This window comes from Danio aesculapii, chromosome 22 (assembly GCF_903798145.1).
Source record: "Danio aesculapii chromosome 22, fDanAes4.1, whole genome shotgun sequence".
In the NCBI taxonomy this organism is placed as follows: domain Eukaryota; kingdom Metazoa; phylum Chordata; class Actinopteri; order Cypriniformes; family Danionidae; genus Danio; species Danio aesculapii.
Window position 1 is genome coordinate 30938933 of NC_079456.1, and position 25810 is coordinate 30964742.

At 38.2% G+C, this 25810-nt stretch overlaps 1 protein-coding gene across 3 annotated transcripts in view; it reads right to left on the reverse strand.

Annotated features, from left to right (window-relative positions):
- Window positions 1–25810, reverse strand: part of add3a (adducin 3 (gamma) a) — a 175074-nt gene that overhangs the window by 99176 nt on the left and 50088 nt on the right. Inside the window, exon 1 of one of the 3 annotated variants that reach the window (XM_056447735.1) lies at window positions 5436–5571. The exons of 1 other annotated variant lie outside the window; for it this stretch is intronic. The gene's annotated coding sequence lies outside the window, so the exon portion shown is untranslated. Of the gene's footprint in view, window positions 1–5394; window positions 5572–25810 lie in introns of those variants that run through there. One more of the 3 variants, XM_056447736.1, reaches the window with a different exon arrangement.

The window sequence follows — 25810 nt, forward strand, 5'->3', positions numbered from 1 at the left end:
TCCTATATTGTGGACACAATAAATCCTCAGACACTCCAATATATTATATGTGGGATTATTTATAACACTACAGTGACTCCATTAGAACATGTCAGTACTTGTGTGACTCGTAAAACAACCTAAAGCTAATACTACATACCGTCAAATATCTTGAAGCAAAAACAATATTTATGGCAACTAAAGTACTGTTGAAAATATCACCAAATATCAAAGTACTAAACTGAACTTATGATTTATATCCCTTAGTGCCAGTGTGGATTTCAGGCCCCAGTTTACAGAACAAAAGTAATAATATTTAGTAATTCACTGCAAGCGTTGAAACCACAAGCAACTGGATATCATCTGACGTTTGGTGGAGTGTAAAATAAATTCTCTTGAAGTTGTAGCTATTGAATCTCTTGGGACAATCGTCAGGAATTTTAAAAATGGCGAAAGTGGCGCTTACTCCACTTTATTGATCTGAGACGCTCTGGGAATTCTGGGATGTGTGTGTGGAGCTTGTGAAGATGAGTGATGGCATCTTTTCATGGTGTAAACGGGAAGGAATGATTTACAGTTAGCCCGAGGAAAAACACTGAAGCTGGCTCTTCCGCTTTCCCAATGCTTGACACTAGCATACAGTACAAAAACTTGTGATAATTACACACATTGACAACGGTTCAGTTTACATGCATCCCATGCTTTTGTTTTTTCAGCTCTAACTAAAGACAACACAAACATTAAAATAAATTTCACAAACAAGTACATATTTTTGTTCTGTCCAAATAATCAAGTATCTAAACATTCAATTTCAACACCAACTGGACCTGAAAATACTTTATAAACACTTAATCTTACATTATATAAAAAATGGTCCTTTTGCATTTTTTTTTATTTTTTATCTGATGTTAAAGCTACTTTCAGTCACTTTGTTTTGGAATTTCAGACATATTAAAACGTCCTAGCTATATTTTTAGACATCACAGAAATGGGTGTCCTGGGAAAATACATCCTTGCCCTGGAATCTGTAAAACAGCCCAAAATATTCTTGTGTATGAGTTTGGGGCGAGACATCCCACTGCAGCACTACAAAAGCTGTCCAGCTTCCAAAATCAAAGTATGAACTGATTCTCTTTAGTGACTAAAAAACATCCAGCATGACTAAAGCCTTCTACGTACCCAAAATGAAATGATTCCTACAAACTGATTCTCTTTAGTGACTCAAAAACATACAGCATGACCAAAGCCATCCAGGTTCTCAAATCAAATAATTCCTATGAACCGATTCTCTTTACAGTCTCAAAAACAAGCAGTCAAAATTTCCAAAACAAATGACTCCTATTAACTGATTCTCTTTAGCGACTCAAAAAACATACAGTATAACCAAAGCCATCTGAAATCTTTATAATAAATGATTCCTATTTACTGATTCTCTTTAGTGACTCAAAAACATACAGCATGACGAAAGCCATCAAGGTTCCCAAGTCAAATGTTTCCTATGAACCGATTCTCTTTATTGTCTCAAAAACATACCTCATGACCAAAGCAGTCAAGGTTTCTAAAACAAATGATTCCTATGAACTGATTTTCTTTAGCAACTAAAAAAAACATACAGCATGACCAAAGCAGTCAAAATGTCAAAAAACAAATGATTCCTATGAACTGATTTTATTTAGCAATTCGTAAACATACTGCATGACCAAAGCAGTCCAGATGTCCAAAACAAATGATTCCTATGAACAGATTCTCTTTAGCGACTTTGGATTCTTAATAACAAATAGTTCCTATAAACTGATTCTCTTTAGGGACTCAAAAACAAAGCTTGACCAAAGGAAGTCTGGATTCCTATTAACAAATGATTCATATGAACAGATTCTCTTTAGTGACTCTAGATTCTTAATAACAAATAGTTCCTATGAACTGATTCTCTTTAGGGACTCAAAAACAAAGCTTGACCAAAGCAGTCTGGATTCCTATTAACAAATGATTCCTATGAACCGATTCTCTTTTGTGACTCTGGATTCCTAATAACAAACAGTTCCTATGAACCATTCTCTTTAGGGATTTAAAAACATTCAGCATGACTAGAATAGTTTGAATTCCTAAAATAAATGGGTCTTACCAGATCCCCAAAAATGGGTTAAGCGACTCAAAAGCTTCACAAATGTCTTTCATTTTGAAGTAAAACAGGTATTAAAACTAAAATGTTCCGAAATGAATCAGAATCAACTTAAAATTACGTTGAATTTGTGTTCCCTTCTCTTCACAAACACATACAGGGCACAAGGTTTATGCAGAGGGCAAAAGCAATCATGTGGACTGGTGTGGTTTTCATGGCATTCATCTATGAACGGATAGCATTCATCTGGAAACGCGGAGCATAATGGGCCAAAGGGCCTGTGAGCAACCTGCTTTTATGCCCACTTAAGATCACGTCAGTAAACAGAAACATATAAAAGACAAACAAGCCTGCTGACTGCTGCGCTGAAAACCTTGCATGCTACCCTTCAGGCAACGAGTGTTTGGAGAAGTGAGATGACACGGCAAGACCTTGTTTCTAGCATCAGTTTACATCAAACACACTTTTGCAGCTTTGCTAACAAACACACACATAGGGAGTCAGCCCTCAGGCAAAGCGTCTCTTTTTGCTATTAAACTGAAGCACATTGCCGGCACCCTAACCTCTGACCGGCAGAAGGATATATCCTTCACGGTCTGTCCAAGTGGACATCTCAGGAAAGGACTGCATTGCAGGCAAGTCCATCTGACTTTGATTCAGAGTTGGATTTGGGCCCAGGGTTGCTGCCTTGTCCGCTAATGAGTTATGTATTCTCTCGACTGCAAGATGACAGGGATGCAAATTCAGTTTGAACTCAACAATAAGTTTACAAACAACACTCAAGAACCAGAATCTCTCATGGACACTAATTTTGATGAGATAAATATCACAGGTTTGTATGAAAAATCTTAAACAGCTTGTCCAATCGTCCCCTAGATGGCCACTGTTCTGTAGTGTATAGGTCCAACAAACATGCCTAGAATTTTCTAGTGCAGCAGTAGAGTTTCAGTCCCAGAGATCCACAATCCTGCAGGGTTTTGATCCAAAATGCCTGTAGCTTTCTAGTAACCGTCATACCTTCAAAATCTGTGTGAAATGAAAATGTACAATGTTTATTTTGCTAGCGCACATCGTTATCCTTTAGGTCAGGGGTGTCAAACTCAGTTCTTGGAGGGCCACAACCCAACACAGTTTAGTTCCAAAGCTTGTCCAACACATTAAAGCCGTAGTCACACTGAACTTTTCTCCCCATAGACCTTTATTCCGGAAACACAAGCTTGTGTGACAGGTTTTGCAGTTTGCTACATCAGAAAGCTTGTTGAACTCTGACCTGCGAAATCGCATGATGTAACTGCGCAAGACCAATCGAAGGTCAGAGCATGACCTCTCTGGACATAAATTTAAAATATGGACCAATCGCTCACTTCTTAAAATATCTAATCATCTTGTTTAATCCCACCCCTTTTCACAGCGCCATGCAACAGAATTCCGCATGCTCTATCTCTAGTGTGACTGCAGCTTTACCTATAGGTTTTAAACAAGCCTGAAGGACTCAATTAGTTTGATCAGGTGTGTTTAATTATGGTTGGAACTAAACTGTGAAGAGTGGCAGCCCTCCAGAAGTTTGACACCTGTGCTTTAGGGTGCTTTCACACTTTGTTCAATTGCATGGACTGTACCAAAGTTCGATTGTCCCCCCTTGCCACCTTCTCAGTTGGTTTCAGTTCACACTGGTCTTTTTTCCTTCTGAACCCCGGTACGCTTGCGTCATCGAGCTGCTGTTGTGTGTACGGCTGTTGCTAGGTGACAGAAAGCAAAGCGCCAAAATGAAAAGACGTACACACTCCGCACATCATGGTCGTTCTGCTTTTACTGAATCTTTTGGTTTTGGACATACAGAAAGCGACTCACATCTATCTGATGCAAAAATAATATAAACGTTCAGAACATAACGTGATGTCTGCAGAAACAGTTTTTGGAGGAGACAAGCAGACATTACCACTGTGCTTGCCTGGCTCAGTCCCACTTGTCACCTAGGTACAGTACATGACACACAGACACACATACACATGAATTAACGTTATGAAAATGATAGGTTGTCGTACTGTTAGCGGTTCCCTTTGGTTATTTGGTATTGCATTCATGCAACTGTACCCCAGACCACCTCTTTCAGGCGGACTCGGGTACGGTTCGTGGGTGAGCACCCAAGTTTAGAAGAACATGAGTTCACACTAGCTAAACATACAGTACTCTGAAGTCAAATGAACCCAGGGTGCGTATCAAAAGTGCTAATGTGAAAGCACCCTTAGGTGACAATTAATCAGTGCAAATTATTCCACTGAACAATTATGTTTGTTTTGGTAATCTTCAATCAAAATCTGACCATTTGCTTCTGTGTTTATAGTAGCATTGTTGACGTCAGATTGACTGCTTCAGCCGCAATATTTTTAACCATGGCCCTCTTACTGTTAGTTTGCTATGAGGGGGAAAAGAAAAACGAAAGATAAGACCCCTAATCAACACTCCATTTCAGTTAGAAGTACATCACCTTTTTCTTTCTTTGCTTGAGAGTAAAAATAAGTTATAAAAAAAATGTGTGATGATATGCTGTTTTCCAACCTTCCGAGACCCCTGAACTGCAGTAGGTAGGGTTGTAAATATGTCGTGCTGACAAAACTTTTGCTTTTTCCCCAAGAAGATTTGCATTTGTCCACAATTTCTTAGCCTACCTGGCAAAATTTTCTCAGTTTAAGACAGCGGTCAAAAGAGTGCGACAAGATTAGCTAACACAATGCAAAAATAATAAAGTTTTCAAAGTAATACATGCTTCCAAGTCAATTCAAAGTCCCTTAGGGGAATGCAAAGATTTCAGAGTGGCTGTAAATACATATTTTCTTGGAACACAACATTTTTATGACCCAATGCAAAAACCTTGAAATTCTATTTATTCCTCTCATTTCTCCCTTAAAAGCTTTGTAGATTTGCAATAACATCAGAGAGAGTGAATGACAGAACTCTGATATTGTGATATTGCATAAAGCAGGGGTCATCAACTTTGTTCCTGGAGAGCTACCAGATCTTCCAACAGATTTTAGTCAATCAAATAAACCTGTCTGTAATTATTAAGTGCTTCTCAAGTCCTAATCAATTCATTCAGTTGTGTTTGATCAGTTTTGGAGCTGAAACCAAGTTGAGGACCTCTGGCCTAAGGTATCTCTTTAAATCCTCACAGAAATATGCATGCAAAAGTGCAGACTTATCAGGGTAGTGGTGTTGGCAAGGCATCTCTGCTATGGTCCAAATTAAACACAGAGGAATGCACCTCAAAAATGCAGAGAAGATAATGGCACACTAACCTCGGAAGAGAAGAAAAATTGCAAGTGAGAGAAGAATTCACCTGCTTGAGTTCCAGAACTTCCTGTTCTTAGACTCTAGTTTCTTCTCACACTTCTTCACTCAAATTTTTAGCGTTCCTGCATGAGCTCTCCGGTCTCCACAAGAGAAGATAGCAAAGTACTTATTTCACATGATTAGGAGTGGCTGATAGAGAGTCAGAAACAGAAAGAGAGAAAGACACACACACATAAGGGAGGAGTCTCTGATTAAAATTCTCTTGGCACATTGTAGAAGGCCGTCGCAGCAATAAAGCCCCGCCGGCTGGCTTTTGTTCAAGTTTAAGGCTGAAGTCTTCTTTTTTTTCTTCACTCAGATTCTGCCTCTTTCTGGTCTTCTGGCAGACTTTCTGGAACTGAAGGGAGGTGCAGAGAGGTGAACTGAAAAACTAGCAGGGCAAGAAAAAAATCAAGCCCCCTCCTCTCTTCTTCCGCCCTCTTTTCGCTCGTCTTCTCACTTTTCTTCAGATGTGGCATTCATTGGTCTCTGAAGGGTTACCCGGTCCGAACAATGCCCACCATCAGACCGCAACAAAACCGAAGCAGCTTTCAAAAGGTCTTACAAGCTTGCACGGCCTTCAAAGACTAAAAGAGATTTCTTTGTAGATCCACAATCAGAGATGGAGAACTAGCTTGAACAGAGCTAAACCTGAGCTTTCGTACCACAAATCTGAAACAAACATGTAAAATCAAACATCTAAGATAGAATGATACCAATAAATAAATATCTTTAGGATCTGGCAATAAACAATTTAGTTCCAATAGGTTGTGACTACACTACCTAACAAAAGTCTTGTCGTCAATCCCAGTTGTAAAAGCAACAAATAATAACTAAACTTCTAGTTGATGATTTGGAAAAGTGGCAGAAGGCAGATTTTTCTGATGAATCATCTGTTGAACTGCATCCCAATTATCACAAATACTGCAGAAGACCTATTGGAACCCACATGCACCCAAGATTCTCACAGAAATAAGTTTGGTGAAGGAAAAACATTGAACATGAACATTATTGAGCAAGTCTGGAGTAAGATGAATCCAAAGAATCTTGATGAACTCTGGGAATCCTGCAAGAATGCTTTCTTTGCCATTCCAGATGACTTTATTAATAAGTTATTTGAGTCATTGCAGAGATGTATGGATGCAGTCCTCCAAGCTCATGGGAGTCATAAAAATATTTTTTTTCCACTGCACTATGACTTTATATTCTTTACTGTACATTATTTCTGTTAAGTGACAAGACTTTTGTCTAAAGCAAAGTCAGACTTTATGGTCCTAATTAAATAATTAAATCAAGGCATGATCATCTAGGCTAAAATAAGCGAATCTTCTTATACCAAATGATCAACTAGATGTCAAGTTATTATTTTTTGTTCATAAAACTTGGATAGGCGACAAGACTTTTGTCAGGTAGTGTACATAGTTTCAAAATAATTTTCCAAGTCAACTAATTGCTTTTGCATAAGTGTCCTTTTTATGTATGAGTAAATATTTTGTGAAACAAGTGTTAACCTCTTTTGTGGTTTGATCTTAGGCAAATCCTGACTGGCGCTGAGGGAAAATTACGGTGGAACGGGTAGACAAAGAGTGAGAGCTGTGGTTAACCCCAACATCCTACATTTGCATTCTCCATAAATTCACCTCCAATAAAACCAAACTCAACACTTCCCTCTCACGGGGTTCACACGTTGAAGCCTCACGTGTGAGAGCTGAGACGAGAAGCGCCTTAAACTTTACGACTCCAGTGTCAGCAGTGATCATAAAGAAGCTCTTGACAGTTAGTGCTGCAACATTTCTTCAAGAATTTTCCAAATGTTTCGGAACAAAAAGTTGGACTTGTATCATCTTTAATAGTTTTTTAGCATTGTCAGATGATTGTCCCAGGGTCAATTTGTTAACTAAAGAGCCACAGTGAGAGTGACACCTAATTACCATGTGAATAACTCTGCCTATAGAGCCTTTATGTTCCACTCTGCTGAGTAAGTCATTGGTAAAGGTGTGTCTTGTCTGTTTTAAAAGCTCTTAAGGAGTCTGTAAATCCAAGGCAAGTGCGTTAAAAGTAAACAAGATTAAAAAAATGGCACTGATAATCTCAAATGGGACTGCCGGATACACACAAATGTCCACATTGAGCTCTTTCCTACCCCAACCTGTGGTTCTTGATGTCTTTTTAATTGCTGAGTGAACTGCTGAGCTCTGCTGACCAAAGGAGACAGTGAAGAACAACAGTTATGGAAGGATAAAGTATGACTGTGAACTGTTTACCACAAAAAACCCCAAATGAAATCCCTCAGCAGAGCCTCTGAGTGTGGGTCTCTCGGGGGACGTTAAAAATCAATATGCAACCAATTATTCATGGAGGAGGGAAAGACTCTTGCAGTCCAAAAGCTGACAAGAAGCTGGAAACTGCAAGCCACATTCTGCGAATATATATTAGAGAGTTACACAACAGAAATTCTGCGATTTCACCGGAGTATAGAGCCACTGAAGGAAAGTTCCTGGACTTTGTAAAGCAACTAAGCAAATGTGATGTTTGGCCCCCTCATGCACAAAAACTAAATAAATGAAAACACCACCCTCCACCGCCACTTACTTATACTAACTTGATGCCTACAGATATTTGCATAGTCTTTTGAACTGGGGCAGAGAATAGAATCTAATTGTGTGACCCTATAGTCCCTTGGGGAATCAAAACTTGTCTGTGCACCAGACCATCTCTGACATATGAAGGTGAAATCTTGATTTAGAGCAGATACAGAATGCACATATGGTGGTGGGCCCTGCTAGATATTTGGATTAGTATACCACAGACATATGCAGCAGGGGAGGATATTTTGATTTTGGACTGAGAAGAGAATATAGATGTATGGCCCCAACTGCATTTGAGGGCAAAAGTCATATCTTCGCACCAAACAATCTCAGACATATGGAGTGAGGTTCTTTTCATTTGGGACAGAGTACAGGATCTAAATATAAGGCCTTAGAGCCCCTTGATGACTCCTCCCATATATTTGTGCCAGATTATCACAGACCTGCACAGGAAGACTCGTTTGATTTGAGTAGGTGAGTAGAATCTAATCGCAGAACCCTTGCCACCTTTTTGTACAAGAATATCACAAGAATAATTAGGAAGGCTCTCTTGATTTGGAGTAGAGTAATAATTCAAGTATGTGGTCCCATAGACTCTTGGGAACTATGGTAATATGGTCGCACCAGAATGCCACAAACATATACATGAGAGCTTTTCTAACTTGGGGCAGAGTACAGAATACAGAAGGGGTCAGAGGCTCTATATAATAATAATAATAATAATAATAATAATAATAATAATTCCTTACATTAATATAGTGCTTTTCTGGACACTCAAAGTGCTTTACACATTGGGGGAATCTCCTCATCCACCACCAGTGTGCAGCATCCACCTGGATGATGCGATGGCAGCCATATTGCACCAGACCACACACCACACAGCAGCTGACTGGTAGAGAGGAGAAAGAGTGATGAAGCCAATTATGATATGGGGATGGTTGGGAGGCCATGATGGAAGGAGGCCAGTGGGCAAATTTACTCTTTTCGGAGGACATCCTGAGATTTTTAATGACCACAGAGTCAGGACCTCAGTTTAATGTCTCATCCAAAAGACAGCACTCACTTAGCAGTATATAGTCTTCTTCGTTATACTAGGGCATTAGGACCCACACAGACCGCAAGTTGAGTGCCCCCTGCTGGCCTCACTAACACCACTTCCGGCAGCAAGCTAGCTGGACCTAGCTGGTCTCCCATCCAGGTACGGACCAGGCGCAGCCCTGGTTAGCTTCAGTGGGTGACCATGTGAGAGTTGCAGAGAGATAGCTGCCGGCTAGCTCTCTTGAGGGTCCCTAACATATATTTGTACTGCAATATCATATAAAAATATATATATCATATAAAAGTACTGTGTCAGTGACCTTTGGGCCCCAAAGTCATAAATTAGCTCCAAAACACCACATACATATACAGGACAGCTCGTATGATTTGGGGAAGAATCCTAAATAAAAATGTGTACCCTTATATTCTGTTGGGTTGAAAGGCCCTTAATCCATAATTGTACCAAAATACCACAGATATATAGAGGGTGATTCTTGATTTGGGGCGGAGTACAAAATGTAAATTTAAACTAACCCTGGGGTCCATCCGCTTGTTAAGTGTTGACGTATGGAATAATGTTTCTGGGTCCTAGCAGCTACTCATTTGAATTGAGAAAGTATTCGTTTATGGCCACTTTTTTGTCAAATCACACATTAAAGTGAATTTCATATAAAATCATAGTGTACAAATCAATCTCTGGACTTGCTGCATCACAAATACCAAAATTTTAATAATTTATAAAAAATGAATCTCTTTCTGGCCATCGGATATCAGGCATGGATATATACATTGTGATCATGATTTTCGAAAGTATTACATCGCTTTGGAAAAATTTATTATTACCAATTGGTGAGTCTCCATATACAGTTTGATAATGCGCTTGGACCCGGAAGCCATTTTGCATGATGTCACACTTAACGAGCAGATAGTCACAACTTTACATCAGAATATCTCAGACATAGGGTGGTGGACTCCTCTGTTTTGGAACAGGGTACAAAAGCTACTTGTGGGACCAAAAAAACTTTAGGGATTGAAGTCATATTGTTGCATCAGAATAGCACAGACAATTTGAAGTGAGGTCTTATAGTTTGAGTACAGATTCCAAATGTAGAGCCTCAGGGCTCCCTGACGGCTACTACCATACATTTGTACCAGAATATCACTGACATATACTGGATGGGTCTTCAGACTACAGATTCTGAATGTTAAGCCTCAGAGGCTGTTGGGGGCCCCTAATATAGCTTTGTACCAGAATATTGCAAACACATCGAGATAGACTCTTGATTTGGGACACAGTACAGAATCCATATGAGGAAGCCTAACTGACCTTGGGGTCCAAAGTCATACTTTTGCACTCCTAGAATACCACACAACTATGACGTTTGGTTCTTTTGATTTGGAAAAGATTACTGAATGTATATACGAGGCACCAGCAGCCCTTGGCGGGGCCATTTCTTTGGTATGATAATGTGCAAATATGCTCACATCTTGGCACCAGAACGTTATGTCCATATGACAATTGTAATGCTCAAAAAAAAAAGCTATATCATAGCTAACTTGAAAAAAATGTAAATGTTTCAAAATGTCTCCCTCAACTCCTTTACGTGTGAAGTCTGACACATTTTCATAAAGGTCAACATCCAGATGTGTGTATGAAAAATTAGCCAGGAATAAGCAGTTTGAAGAATTTAAATAACGCTGTAGGGGGAAGTAAAATCTGTTTACTTGAGTAATGGCCAGACTAAAAACTCGTCCATGGGGACGAATAATAAATGAAAAACATTCACACGTTACACAATGCGGTGAAGGTAAGTTTCGCAGCTTGCTAATGTTGCATGTCTACTGAAATGTCCAAAATGTCCACTGCCAAATAACTGAATAAAAAGTGTCCAGTATGTTGACTCGTGGAATTAATTTAATGACTTCGCTTCAAAATTTACAGCCAATTTGTCTGGTAATGCTACATCTTGTCCTCCTTCCAAGTGAGTTTATTAGTCATAAAGTATAGTACTTTCTGGCATATTTGACTGGTCAACTTGTTAATGAACTGTGAATGCCACATGAAAAGCAATCAGACACCAAACGCGCATGACCTATACTGTACACTTCAATGTTAATGGGAAGAAATCACAGACTGGCTGTCATCCAACTGCACACTTTACAGTTGTGCATACAGAAAAATGGGACTTCAGTTATATAACATTGAATTTAATCAAAGTTTAATTAATCCTACCAAACAGTTGACTGCATATTAAAGTATTATATCAATGATAACGGGCTTGCAAAATAGTCTGCAGATCTGTGCACAGTTCAACTGCACTGACATTGATTAAACATAAAAAATTTGCAGCTGTACTTCACCACACAGACATGCTGTTTATCTCCAGTGAAATTAGTATTGAATGTGTTCCAGATTCAAGCTACATTTAATACTAGCTACGTTTTACAGGCTTAACTGTATGATTATTATTCTGCCTATGCTTAATTTCCCTAGAAACGGTTATGAGACCTCTGTTATTGGCAAGAGGTTTTAAAACTGAATCATATTTACAAGGCTTTTCCTGTTACTGAGCCAGATTTAGGGTTGATGTTAGATAAACAATATCTTTGCAAGGGCCAATAGGTCTTAAATATTGAAAGTGATGAAAGGGGCTGAACCCCCTTGATGGCCATTTATGTTTCCAATGCCAAGACACGGGCCAGGACAGAAAGTCTTTACTTTCGTCTGAGATCTGAGGTGATTAATGTGGCTCTTTGTGATTTGTGAAGGCTGTTGAAAATGCTCAAAGCACATATTTTCATTAACGCTGCGTTATTCCATCATTATTCCAGCTCAGAGGAATGGAATTCATAATAGGAAACTAAAAATTTGCTATTAAATACAATTATTACGCGGCTCTCTGGAATACTTGACTCTGATTGGTCAATCATAACATTCCAAGGGATGTTATTCCCAGATAATAACTGATTAAACTAATGACAAAGGCTCAACTGGAGACTATATCCAGATATATACTGTATGAATCCAGCCATTTTTAATTCAGTAAGCTTTAAAGGGCACCTATTTTACTCCTTTTTCAAGATTTTGTGTATCCAGAATGTGTCTGTAAAGATTCAGGTCAAAATACCCATCAGATAACTTATTATACCTGTCTGAATCTGGGAAATTTGAGCTGTTGACATTGTAGCTGTTTTTGTTGCCTGTGCCTTTAATGCAAATATGCTGGTTCTCCCCACCCACCGTTCACAAGTGCATGTCAGAGCCATAGAGATCGCTCTGATGGGTGTAGAATTCACCTGCTGCGTTTCGTGTAGATCAACAGCACAGTGACAGACAAGAATGAAGCAGATCTCCCTTACTACAGTAAGAAATTTACCAAAGGTTATTTGATGTATTGGTTAATTCAAGCCTTTCTGCAATGATGAGTCACACACAATGCCGTTATTATCCCGGTTGCTTTGCACACATCCTGTCTTGTGGATATGATTATACGCGTTACTATGGACACATGTTAATATGCGTCTGTCAATCAATTTGGTGGGCAGGGAAAACTGCATCACGTTGCGGTCGGCCTCAGAATTGCAGGGATTTGGATCATATTTTAACGTCAGGAAATTAAAATAAAAAAATAAAAAAAAGAGACTTATTGTGTGTCTATTACAGCAATATGACAGTGGCCACACTACACCTAGACACAGTTCTGTCCAAACAGCTTACAAAAGTAGAAGCTCAGATCAGTGTTTTGTGTCTAATTGTTTACTGTAGCAAGTTATATAACGATTGGAATAATCTACATCTAGCTGTTTTTCAGATAATAAAGGTCTTCAATATTATAAAACAGTGCTCCAATTCTCGTCAGTCTGCTAATTACACTGTAAAAATATATATAAACTAAAAGTTTTCCATATGTTGTGATTAATGTTTTTTGTTCCCATTTATTTTGCATTATGGGACTTTTATCTTACCGCCGACAACTTTTCAACAAATTAATAGTGTGAAGTGACACACTGTCTGGGTTGGTGTTGTAAATTACAGCACAAAAACCTAGTAATAATACTTTTTTATATAATTATTTTAGGAGTTTTTCAACTTTTATTATGATATAAAACAGTGGAGACAGTGGAAAGCACAGAGAGGGGAAGGATCGGCAAAGACCATGAGCCAAGAATTGACCTTTGGTCGCTGTGAGCACGTGTTTGGTATATATGTCGGCGCACAGTTCCACTAGGTTCTTAGCGCAGACAGTAATAATACATTTCTGTTATTTTACAGACTTAATCCTTAATTATTTCATCTAAAACATGGACCATTTTTACACTTCCGCATTTGCAAAGCCGATGTCATCATTTTGCATAAACACAGCAATGGCTACTGCTAAACTGTATGTTTTCGCACCACCTCAAAAATTAGCCTACCTTTAAATTTGGAGATTTCGACCAATGTCAACCATTTTGTTGTTGTTGTTGTTATTGGTTAAATCCTCTAACATAATAACTGTTACCATATTCACCACGTTAGATGCAATGCCATGAAAACCCAAAAGAGTTATAGATACAGATAGCCATAGCAATAATAATACATTTTAATCGCCTTACCTTCATATTCGTGCAGATTGCCTTTAAAGAAGAACTTGTGGCCTTTTTCGAGCTTTGATTTAAAGGTCGGTAATTTCTTTTACATAAGTCGGTCGCTATCTCCGAGCTTATAGGTAGGCAAATCTTTGAAGTAGAGTGAAAACGCATACACTTCAACAGCAGCCATTACGCTGTTATCCAACTATGATGACTTACACTTATGTGGAAATGTGGAAAAAAGGGTCCATATTGATTCAATTTCAAACTTTTAAAATGGCATCAAATGTCAATTTGTCAACTGTTGATGTTGAAAATTCAAACGTGCATTTTAACAGAGCAGAGACGTGTGTCCCATTATGCCATTTGTAAAAAAAACAAAATACAAAAATACAGAACCGGTAAATCAATGGATAGTATTTACAGTATACTTACCCAATTCATCTACCGCACATGTCTTTAGACAGTAGGGGAAACCGGAGCACTCAGAGGAAACCCACGGCAACATAGAACATGCAAACTCCACACAGAAATGCCAACTGACCCAGCCGAGGCTTGAACAAGCGACCTTCTTGCTGTGAGGTGACAGCGCTACTCACTGCGCCACCATTTCGCCCAGTATTTACAGTATGATCGGTCAAATTGTATTCGTACATTATCCCAAAAACCTGTCTTTTCTGAAGATACTTCTCAGGTATACATGCCATTTATCCTAACAGGTCATACAAGGTCATAGACGTTGCTTCGGGGTGAATCTATTACAACAAAAGTAATTTACCACAGTTTAGATCATCTGGGGTCTTGGCAGGTTCAGAGCAGGTTGCTTTGACCCTTCTCTGGCAAGCCTAAAAACCATTGAAAAAACTGCCTGATAGAGAGAGCGAGAAGCAATAAAATAGCCCTCCGAGTGTCTTTCAGCCCTGGTTGTGCAGCCAGGGAAGCCATATGCATCGCTGCACACTACTTCAACCCAGCACAATCTGTCTGTTGATGGGGGCACACAATGTATCAGATCAAGCATAGTGTGAGATGGGCCTAAATGTAACTAAGAATACACAAAAAAAAAAACAATGCTGTAGCTCATTTCAACTGCTAAAGGCAAAAGTTCATCTGCTGTATACTGCGAGAGATACTATGCATGACGTAGATATAAAGGTCGATCAGGACTAAATTTGACACTGGTTTAAAAAATGGTGGCCAAAGTTTGAGGTAATTAGAATTTATAGCATTTAAATGTCAATTTTAAGGTCGAATTTTACAAGTTTTAAAGGGCAGATAGACTAATGGGTAGGTAGACATAAATATAAGCTGGGTTTCAATACTAGCATAAAGTAAATCATTTAAAAGTTTGCAAAAAATGAACAAAAATAAAAAAAAATTAAATTAGGTGTGCTAAACAAAGCAAGTGGCTGTAATGTTTGCTAGGACTGAGATTATTAAGCAAATGCGTTTCCAACTCTCATAACATTTACCTTTTTTCTCAATCCAAAAATCAATTTAAGCAAGTGGTAGAATATTTTTGAGGGATTAAAAAGGGGATTTTTATTCAAAATTTCACTTCCATCACTCATTTCAAGCGATACTTGGGCAACCCAGCTTTAGAAAGACAGAGGCTGGGTCTGAAACCACATACTTCCATACTATGCAGTATGCTAAAATCAATATGCGAGCCGAGTAGTACGTCGAATTCATAGAATTCGAAAATCAGTATGCGGGAAGTACCCGGATGACTACTTCCGGCGTGATTCTGAAGTGCGCATCCCATGCACACTGCGCTATCCCATGATGCCCCGCGAGAGAATTCATGAATGGGGGTAGGTCACGTGACCATGACAAAATGGCAGATGTAGTATGTCCAAATTCCATTCATACTTCTTAAATTCATACTGTATAGAACACACTTTTCTAACGGCCGAGTAGTACATACTGAGTAGTAGGCAGTTTCGGACGCAGCCAGACAGACACAATGAAAGATACTTTAACATATTGTTAGCACTACTTTTATGTTAACCACATTGCATGTATATTGTTAGCATAATGCTAATCTAATTTAAGTGGATAACATTGCTTGTAGTAGTTTTAAAATTATAAAGTTTAAAGGTTTTAACTTTGAAATAGTCTTGTAAGGCAGAATTTGAAAGGTTTTGTGGCCAGAAAGACCAGCAGACATAGTAGAAACAGGCATGATATGAAGAAGATTATTAGCAGATTGTTAACGTCGTTTAGGTTATGTTTCTTTTGAATTGCTATTTGTTTAAGAATACTAACAGGATGCTAGCATGATTTAAATAAGGGATAAAGTACATTCAGGTGCCAGACAGGTTTATCGGCAGCCTGAAATAAAGTGAAGCACTGTTGTATATGACTGAATGGCTTTATTCTTCCAAAACAAAACCCTGGATGTACTTTACCCAACTTATTAAACGGCTACTGTTCACAAAACATCAAATTTGACACAAAACATTGTTCAGAGCTATAATAATTTATTTAATCATTATTAATTTAATTAAACGCTTACACTAACCAAGTATTTTTCACGCAGCAAACAGCCAAACAGTGGTGTGACAGACAAGCATCTAAATATGAATTATGGCTGTGCGATTTGGGGAAAATATCTAATTGTGTTTTTTTGACAGATATTGCAATTGTGATTTGATTTGCGATTTAATTCAAGTTTCAAGCTGATTTTAATTTAACTCAAGCTTCAGCTCAATCTGAAAGCTGTGGCAACAATTCTGTGATCGCTCTTAAAAATTTCCTCGACATAGGGTGTCGTAGGGAGTCATAAGCAACAAATGCACGTCGTGACACAAGATTCAATCATATTTTCATGTATAATGGCATAGTTCACAACAATTGATACCATGTCTGCAATGCCTCTCGACACCATCACAGAAAGTCTAGCATGTTTATTTTCTGAAGCATAGCGGACTGGTTTTTAAGCACTCCACCTCAGATGTTATTTGATATATATAAATATATATTAAAAAATATTGCTGCCTCTTGCGATTAACTAATCTCAATGTTTCTAATTGCGATTCGATTTCGACTAATTGCACAGCCCTAATATGAATGTGGTTGTATGTCTATGAATGTGAACATACACATTGATGATCAAGATGAATCGAAGTACCGAAGATGTTGTTAGCTTTAGCGGATGTTATCAGGGAATACCATACCTTGGAATGTTGCGACTGACCAATCAGAATCAAGTATTCTAGATAGCCATGTAATAATATGTTTTAACAGATTGTTAGCATGTTGATGATGTAAGAGGCTAACAAAACTTAAAATGTTGCTAGCATGTTTTAGTATATTATAACTTGTGTTAACATTATTTAACAAATGTTATCAAGTCAAAAATGTCATATTTTACACAAATAAATCACCTCACAAGACACCACTATAACAGGCCACAAAATTAAAAAATGGCCACAGACATATTTGTGTATATTTGTCCAAAAAGGTCACTCTGACGTCAAGTCCTGCAATTACCAATCTAATAATCGATCACTGCCATCGCTCAGAGTACTCGGACAAACACAATCTCTGCGTTTTTTTACGCAAATCACTTCCAGTAAGGGTGCAACAACCTTTGGTTTACTGCCACGCTCTTTGAAGTTGGCTTCAGTAAACACAGACATAGACGCAAACATGCATGCAATTACATGCGACAGAGCGCCAGTACAGTACAGCTCCATAAGCCATGGTTAACTCTGCTGCTGCATGAGGAAAAACACCCAACTGGATAATCACGCACACACACAATAACGCAGAGCGTCTGTGTTTTAACTGTGTTTTCGGCATTCTGCAGCAGTGAAGTCACTCGACAGACTGCACTGAGTGGGAGTGAGTCCTTTTATGCAGCCAGTCTCTTATTACATTACAAAACCACAGAGCATGGAAATCAACAGCTTTACCATCTCATCCGTCCATGTAAGACAAGGGCTCCGTTCCATTTATTAGATTGCTCTGTTGTCTATATAAGAACGAGCAACATTTATTACTTTGTTTTGCATTGCTTTTTGCATTATTTATTAATTGCCTATTAAAAAACAACTGAGAATGAGAGCATTCCATTAACCAAAGTCATTCCTGCTGAATTTGTGAGATGTGTATGGTCAAACGTGTTGATCTGACGATTTATATAAAGCTGACCAATCAGGAGGATAAACATTCTAAACCATGTCTGATGTGTCTGTCAGTCGTCAAATATTAAAGTTTACAGTGGACATGGCCATAATTCACTTTATAATTCACAAACACAAACAACCTGTATTTCTAGCAAAAATTCACTACTTATATTATTAAGCTCTTATGATAGAGAGAGAGAGAAAGAGAGAGTTATTCGGCCTTAAATGGAACCACACAGTTGGCAAATTATTTATCATTAAAACAATTAAAAGAAAAACACATTCTTTCTAAATATTGCCTCTGTGATCATGACCTAGAAATAGAAAAGGGCAGACATAAAAAATCCCGGACTCCTAAACAACAGAGAATACGTAAACAGTGTAACAAAAATCAAATAGAGGATGAAACACACTTCCTTCTGTTCTGCCCCAAATACACCACAACTAGATAAATATTTTTTCCCAAATTTGAAACATTGATTAATAAGTTTTTTAATTTAAATGACTCTGAAAAACCTTTACCATGTACTCTGAGAGGATGAATTGACATCTAGACTAGCTGCAAAATATGTATACACCCTACACACCATAAGAAACAGTTAATGTAAATTCATGTATCTTAATTAAATAATCTACACTTTTTTATTTTGTATTATTATTATTATTATTGTTATATTTATCAAATGTATTATCTGATTTTTTTAGTCATTTATTACTTATCTACTGTATTACTATTTTTTATTTGATGATGTTAATATATTAAATATTTAAAATGCTTTGGCAATACTGTATTAAATGTCATGCCAATAAAGCAACTTGAACTTACAACCTACTATACAGTATGTGAGTATTTCAGCAGAGTAGTATGGTTGGGTCGATAGACGATGCCATTGTCCAGCGCCGATGGCCTATGGGTATGATGCTGAGCCAGCATCGCGATCCTCTGCCCTGCCCCTTCACAGCAGCAACCCGCCCGTGAAAAATACACACTTAAGCCTCATAAAAACCTAATATGTCTTAGTTTTAAAATGGCATTTTAGAACGAAAAAAATCCACATCCACACTGGCGTTTCATCTAAACCTCAGATACTGTTGGTTGGTTCCTATTGGTTGTGCAGCTTTATTACCAACCAAGTTTGTCGACGCCATTATAACGACACAGATCACTCTGCCTATTCATGCCAGAGTCCTGTGAAAAAAGTGATTGACAGGTGGTTATTTGTGTGTAACTTATCTTTATATATTTATGATTTGGTTATGGGTAAAACAAAGCCTATGCAGGTCAGGTAGTTGAAACGGTAGGCTACAAATAATTATTTCGTTAGGAATTCATTAATTATTCATAAATAATAATTGAGGGACATGAGGGAACAATAAAACATGAGGGAAACATGAGGGAATTAAGTTAATTGTTTTGTTCAATCAACCTAAATTTGTCTGAAACTACCAAGTTGTGAACTAATTGTTTCAGCTTATTTCACATAGCGTTACTTTACAAGCGTTACTTTTCTAACGGTTGTGTGGTAAATTCAGATGGAAATGTAGTACCTACATGAGTCGTCACCCAGAAAGTGGTTCTGAAAGCAATAAATATCAATAAAAAATCCTCTGTCCATGTAACTGGCACTGAAATTTCATTGTCTCGAAATTTGCCAGGTCATAAAATTGTGTCATGTATTAAATCAAATCATTTTTATTTCTGTAGCACTTTTACAACGTAGATTATGTCAAAGCAGCTTAACATAGTAGTTCTAGTAAATTGAAACTGTGTCAGTCCAGTTTTAGATTTGAAGTTCAATTTAGTCTTATTCGGTGTAGTTTAATTTTCACTGCTGAAAGTCCAAACACAGAAAAGCAAATCCATCGATGCGCAGCTGCACAAGTCCCAAACCAGGCAAGCAATGGCGAGGAACAAACTTCACCAATTGACGAATGTGAAGGGCAAAAACCTTGAGAGAAACCAGGCGATCACTGCATCCAAGCAATTTTCATTTAAACTCACTCATAATGTGTGTGGACATGCATATGACCATCAGAATTCCTCGCTTGTACGGGCACTTTAAAGGTACCAATATGGACCATTTAGTCTATTTTGTGCGTTTTGAATAGATACTTCCCAGTGACAGATTGTGTACAGTCAAGCTTGTGTATAGTCAGTCAGGAGCAACAACCGGTATTATTTTGTTTGCCTGTACGTGCAGGTAGCCATCAACTTTCATTTTATTAATTTAACAATGACCACAGTTCCACCTAAAAATGTTATTTAATGTTTGTCTAAAGAAAAACATCATGGATTGATCTGGTTGGAAGAAGGCTTCGTTTTTGACGCACTCCATTCCACTAACACTTAATATTCAACCTTCTTGTTTATTATATAAATAATTGACACAAAATAAAATGCATCAAAATAAAGAAACAAATTACAGTTGAAGTCAAAATTATTAGCCCTTCTGTGAAATGTTAATTCTTTTAAAAATATTTCCCAAGTCTTGCAGCCAAACTAAAAAACGAAAGACTTTCCACAGAAGAAAAAATATTAAGGGAACTACTGTTAAATTTTCCTTGGTCAGTTTAACAACACATGGGAAATTACTTCTAAAAGAATACATTCACAGGAGGTCTGATCATTCTGACTTCAACTTTATACCAAGTGAAATTTGTTCCAAAACAAACCTATGAAGTGATCAAAAATAGTTTTTGACCCACTTCCAGCCTACTGCCATCCCATTCACTGTGCCTTTAAGACATGCACAACCAACAACAGAACAAAACAAATATACTAACATATTTAAACTAAATAAAAATACACTTATAAACAAAAGGCTACAACATGGACAGTGATGGAAAACATACAAATTTTTTAAGAAACCTGCATGTCAAACTCATCTGACTAAAATTTATTTAAATGGTAACTCAACTCAGCTTGGACAGAATTTGCATCCAAACTCTATTAAAACACGTGTTTTAACTCCCAAATTCTTGCACAAATGACATCATATAACTGAGGTGGGGAGTGATATCACTGCTCTAAGGGGTTTTTGTAAGCATTTCCAGTTAAAAAAGAAATGAGCAAAAGAGACAGAAAGAGGTACTGGGAGGAAAGTCTAGGCTTGAGGAGCCATTTGGGACGTTTTTCTGCAGTCCGGCCAAAGAATGAGGCAGCACAGGACGGCCGATGAGACTTTGTTTAAAGACCTTTGCAGAGAGAAATCGGGTTTGTTTGTCATTTAAAGACATTGTGAAACACTGGACTGCTTTTGAGACGATATTCACCCTTCATTAACCTTTAAAATACTAGTAATTGAGCCAGGTTTAGAGAGAAAAGAGACAATGTGGTTTGGACTCTAAAAACGATTGCAAAATGACTTCAGAATTCAAGCACAAATCATCAGAAAGCAGCTCACTGTAGTCCCTTGTAAAGTTTTTTTACATTAATATCCACATCGAACTATGATTTATGGGATTACGATAACAACACGGCCAAAATCCACTTTAGCAGTAACCCTGATTAGAGCTGTCGCATTAAGTGGGTTTAGCCAAAAATCACATAGAGCCCGTAAAGCGAGACTAAGACCTCAGTGACAGATTATTCTGCCAATCTCCAACCACATTCCTGGTGCGAAGTGTGGAAATGATCACAGATGACTTCACCATCTCAACCAGAGCACAGGCCGCATAAAACCAAGAGAAATCTTTTCTTTGTGGTGACATCAGAGCAAAAATAGACCGACGACAGATAAATTGTAAAAAAATAATAAACATTTCTTTGTATTTTGATTTGGTAAAATAACAATGGTGAAGATAGAGGTGTATAATTGTTAATCTTAGTTTGCTAAATTAGCAAAACTGACATGCTTTAAAGTTACTTGGGGGCTTGTCCGGGATGAGTGTGAGGTTTAGGGGGTAAGTGTAATGGAGGTCAGCTAGCAAAGAGTTCTACAGGTAAACCTCACTCCTCTGACCTCTAAAGATGCTCTAGCGACAGACGCTAGAGTTCATGGTATTTAGCATCCTTATTAGGGCAACCGACTCCCATGCAAAGAATTTCTGGTTCGACCCCAGCCCAGACCGGTTTGGGTGCAGTAGGACCATTGGGTCACACTTGGGGGCTCGTCAGGGATGGTAGTGAGGTTTAAGTGGGTGAGTGTAACGTAGGCCAGCCAGCGAAGTGCCATGCAGGCACACCTCACTCCTCTGACCTCCAAAGGTGCTCCAGCGACAGACGCAAGAGGCCATGATCTTTAGCCTCCTTGTTGAAGCACAGATTCCCATACAAAGAATTGCCGGTTCGATCCCAGCTCAGACCGGGTTGGGTTCAGTTGGATCGGTGGGTTACACTTGGGGGTAGTCCGAGATGTGAGTTTTTCACAGACTTCAACAGAGTGTAGAAATCTTGATGGTACTATGGGTCTCGTCTATCAAATCTTATCTTTAATTTGTATTTTCTATTGGCTTCATGTCAGGTTATTGGCTGGGCCATTCTACAGCTTGATTATCTTTCTCTGAAAGCATTTGAGAGTTTCCTTGGCTGTGTTTTGGATCATTGTCTTTTTAAAATGTCCACCCTGGTTTCATCTTCATCATAGTGATACTGTAGATGTTGGACTGAAGCAGACAATATTCACTTACAATGAGGAAGGGCAGAACTTGCTGAAGAACTACTGTGAGATTTCAGCTGCTGTCTGGGCTTTCACTGCCCTTCTACACCTCCCTTTCTTCATGTGTTCAATACTTTTCCCTGTGTCATTTTATTTTATTACACAACTTAATTTGTAAACTAATCAGATTTTTTTTTTTGCATATATGGATTTGTTTGGTTGCTACCAAGCGGCAACCTCCCGCTCTCCCTCGGGAGGCCAATACGGAAGTAACTGAAACTGCAATTCATCAAAATTCCGCTAGTCCTGGCTCCATAATAGAGCAAAGTGCAATTGAGCCCACTGTTAGAATGGCCAACTTTACAGCAGAAAAAAAAGGTGTTTACAGCCTGGTACAAAGAACGATTTAGGTTCATATAGCTATTATTACCCTCCATGACAACTGTGAGGGGGGTGAATTTTTTTATAACTCATCCATTTCCTTTATATTAGGTTATTTTAAGTTTGCATAATTAAGGGCGTGGCCACTTGAGTGACAGCTAGGTCTCGCTGGTCGCCGTCACTTCACCTCAGCTGAATCCGGCAGATTAGCCACTGATCTCGGCATATTCATCGTATTTTTGTGTTGTTTTATGTGGCTTTACACAGTCAGCTGCCTTTTGGACTTATTTCTTACAATTATCAGATGATATGGGATGCTGTGTGCATTTAATTGTGCTCACAAACCATTCACGTGGCCTCGTTTCCCATGTGAGTAAAGTTATATACTAGTATACCATCTCTATAAATGTATTTGTTTTATTTAAGATCATTTATCATTAATATTTTTCTTTAGACCCGTAAAGCACTCCAGAATATGACAGATTGATTAGCTGTAGGCTCTAGAACAGTCATCTGAAGCGTTATCATACAGTGTTGTGCTGGATTTTATCAATAGTCTTGCATTTACTAACACACACACACATCTGAAGTGTTTGGAAGTAATTCGCGTTTACCTCCTGTAGAAAAACGTCATAAGAGCAATGTTTAGTGGCTCAATATATTAATACAGTGTTTTTAAAAGTCTAAACACTTTATTGATACAGTGTACAGCCAAGCACATGTGGTCAGAACACAAACGAGTCGCAGGTAATGAAGTATTAAGCGTTTCTCCCAAAGTAAAGTCTGTCTGCCAGGTCTAAGCAAAATGCCAGCAGGTGTCTGTAGCTCCGCCCACTCTCCGCCTCTTTGCCCTTGTTTGGTATCCCGCCGTGGGTGCGATGACGCGCGAACAAAATGGCGACGGTTGGCCGCGCCTACTTGTGGCTTCTTTTGCGCTCTTCAGAAACCTATGGGTGACGTCACGGATACTCCGTCCATATATTTTACAGTCTATGGTTGCTACCAACATCTGGGGAAAATGATAAAAGCATTTTTAATTTGTCTGTTTATTACTGTGTAAATAAGTCAATTTACTATTATTATTTATGATTTAGGAATTGTCAATTATTTTTGATCATCTAAACAGCAAATTGAAACTTATTATTGATGAACTCCTTAAACAATTTTAGGCATTTCGAAAAAAATTCTGTCATATTTTAGTGATTAATTTTTTTTTATCAAAATGGCAGAAAAACAATGAATTAGTTCACAACTTTTCTAAAGAACCAAATGTACCATTTTAAAGTGATTAATCAGCCGAAAAAATTGAGTATCGTCCAGAGATCATTTGAACCCAAAACACGCGCATCCAGAATAAAAACCTCTCATGCTCAGCAGCACAATCGAGGCCTGCTTCTCTGAATAGAGCGACTCAAAACACACACTGCTCTGTTTCCCAGCATTCCCTATGTCCTCAAACGCCCCTGACTTACAACATCACTGTAACGAGAGGCCAAGAATCAGAACGACAACAATCAAGACACACAAACCTCCTCTTAATCTTCCCAAAAGCACAACACAAGCCAAAAAAAACAACAACACTTCAAATTAAAGTCAGCGACTCCTCAGAAGAGACTTCGAGAAACTCAAAAAAAACCCACAAGGCAACGTCCTGCATTTGTATCTGATACCACTAAAGCCCCAAAAACCAAACAAATAAATCTACAGGGCTTTCCTCGCATTTCCCAGACGCCAGAAATCAGGCAGGAAGCATAATCCAAGCACTTTAACCATCGTTTCTCTGCAGTCCTGTAAAATACGCTAATGCTCAGGGATGCGCCGTCATCACTCTTTCTCAGTGATGTTAAATTAATCACAAGAGCTCAGAAAAAAAACAGCAAGGGCAGTCTGTAAACTGATGGTTTTCGGATTTTGTGGTCATTACAGCCGTCAGCGATTCCTGTTCCAGGTCTGTAAAGCGTCTCGCCAGGTCGTGGTGACTGCACTGCATACATGTCATTTCCTCTGAAAAAGACACACTTCGACACTTGTCCAACTGTCCTCACAACTTCTCATTTTCAGAGAAACAGCATGAGCTGCACCAAATATTACTTTGAGTGCGATTGCAATTGGTGCTCTGTTAGGGTGAATGCTACCATCCAAAAACTGCACTCAAAAAATGGCATTTAGTTACGTTGTGTTGGAATATTATTTAATCAATTCCATGCGTGTTCAATAAAAAAAGGTCAGGAGAGGGTTTTCTTTAATGTCCAAAATATCAGTAATTTATCGGATAGAAATGAATGATTCAAATGACCAGAATTCTGGTATCCCCACTCAAATGCAAGAATTACATTCAGGAGGTGCGCAACAACTCTACATTTCCTGACTCAAGAATTTATACACCGCTGATATTAACAGATGGAGATTAGTGGAATTCATCACTTGTCAATCATTCTCCAGTCCTCCAGTCAGTCGCACCCAAACATACTTCCTCTTCTTCTACAAATTCTCTGCACAACATTAAAAGCGTAAGACTTCTCAACTGCACATATTCTGTGTTCAGTTTCAGCCCATCTCTGCTCGCAAGAGGTTTAGCTGCAGAGCTCAAGTAAATTTCAGACATTCAGGCCTTTGCATTTCCATCAGCTCCATCTACTTCTGCAAAAACGCTTCATTAGTACGACGGCGTATCACACTCGGAGAAGAAGTTTGGTTAATATATCACCTTAATCAATACAAATAAAAAATTTTAATGAAAAGAAAAAGAGACAAAAAGAAATAAAAAAATATTAATTTTTCCTAAAAGTTTAATCCACTTAAATTTGTAAAAAGAATTACGTTAACTTACTTTGGTTGGGACAACATGAAGGAATTGTGTGGAATCCAGCATTTTTAACCACACAAAAACGTCTAAAAACAGAATGTGATATAAGTTTTGACCAAAAAATGGACAGAATCAGGGCTGCAAAATATATATATATTTCAACATCAATGTCACAATGTGTGAATCTGCAATAGTCACATCACAAGATCTGCAATGTCAAGCTGGCATATATATATTTTTTAATCTGCACAAAATTTTAACCCTAA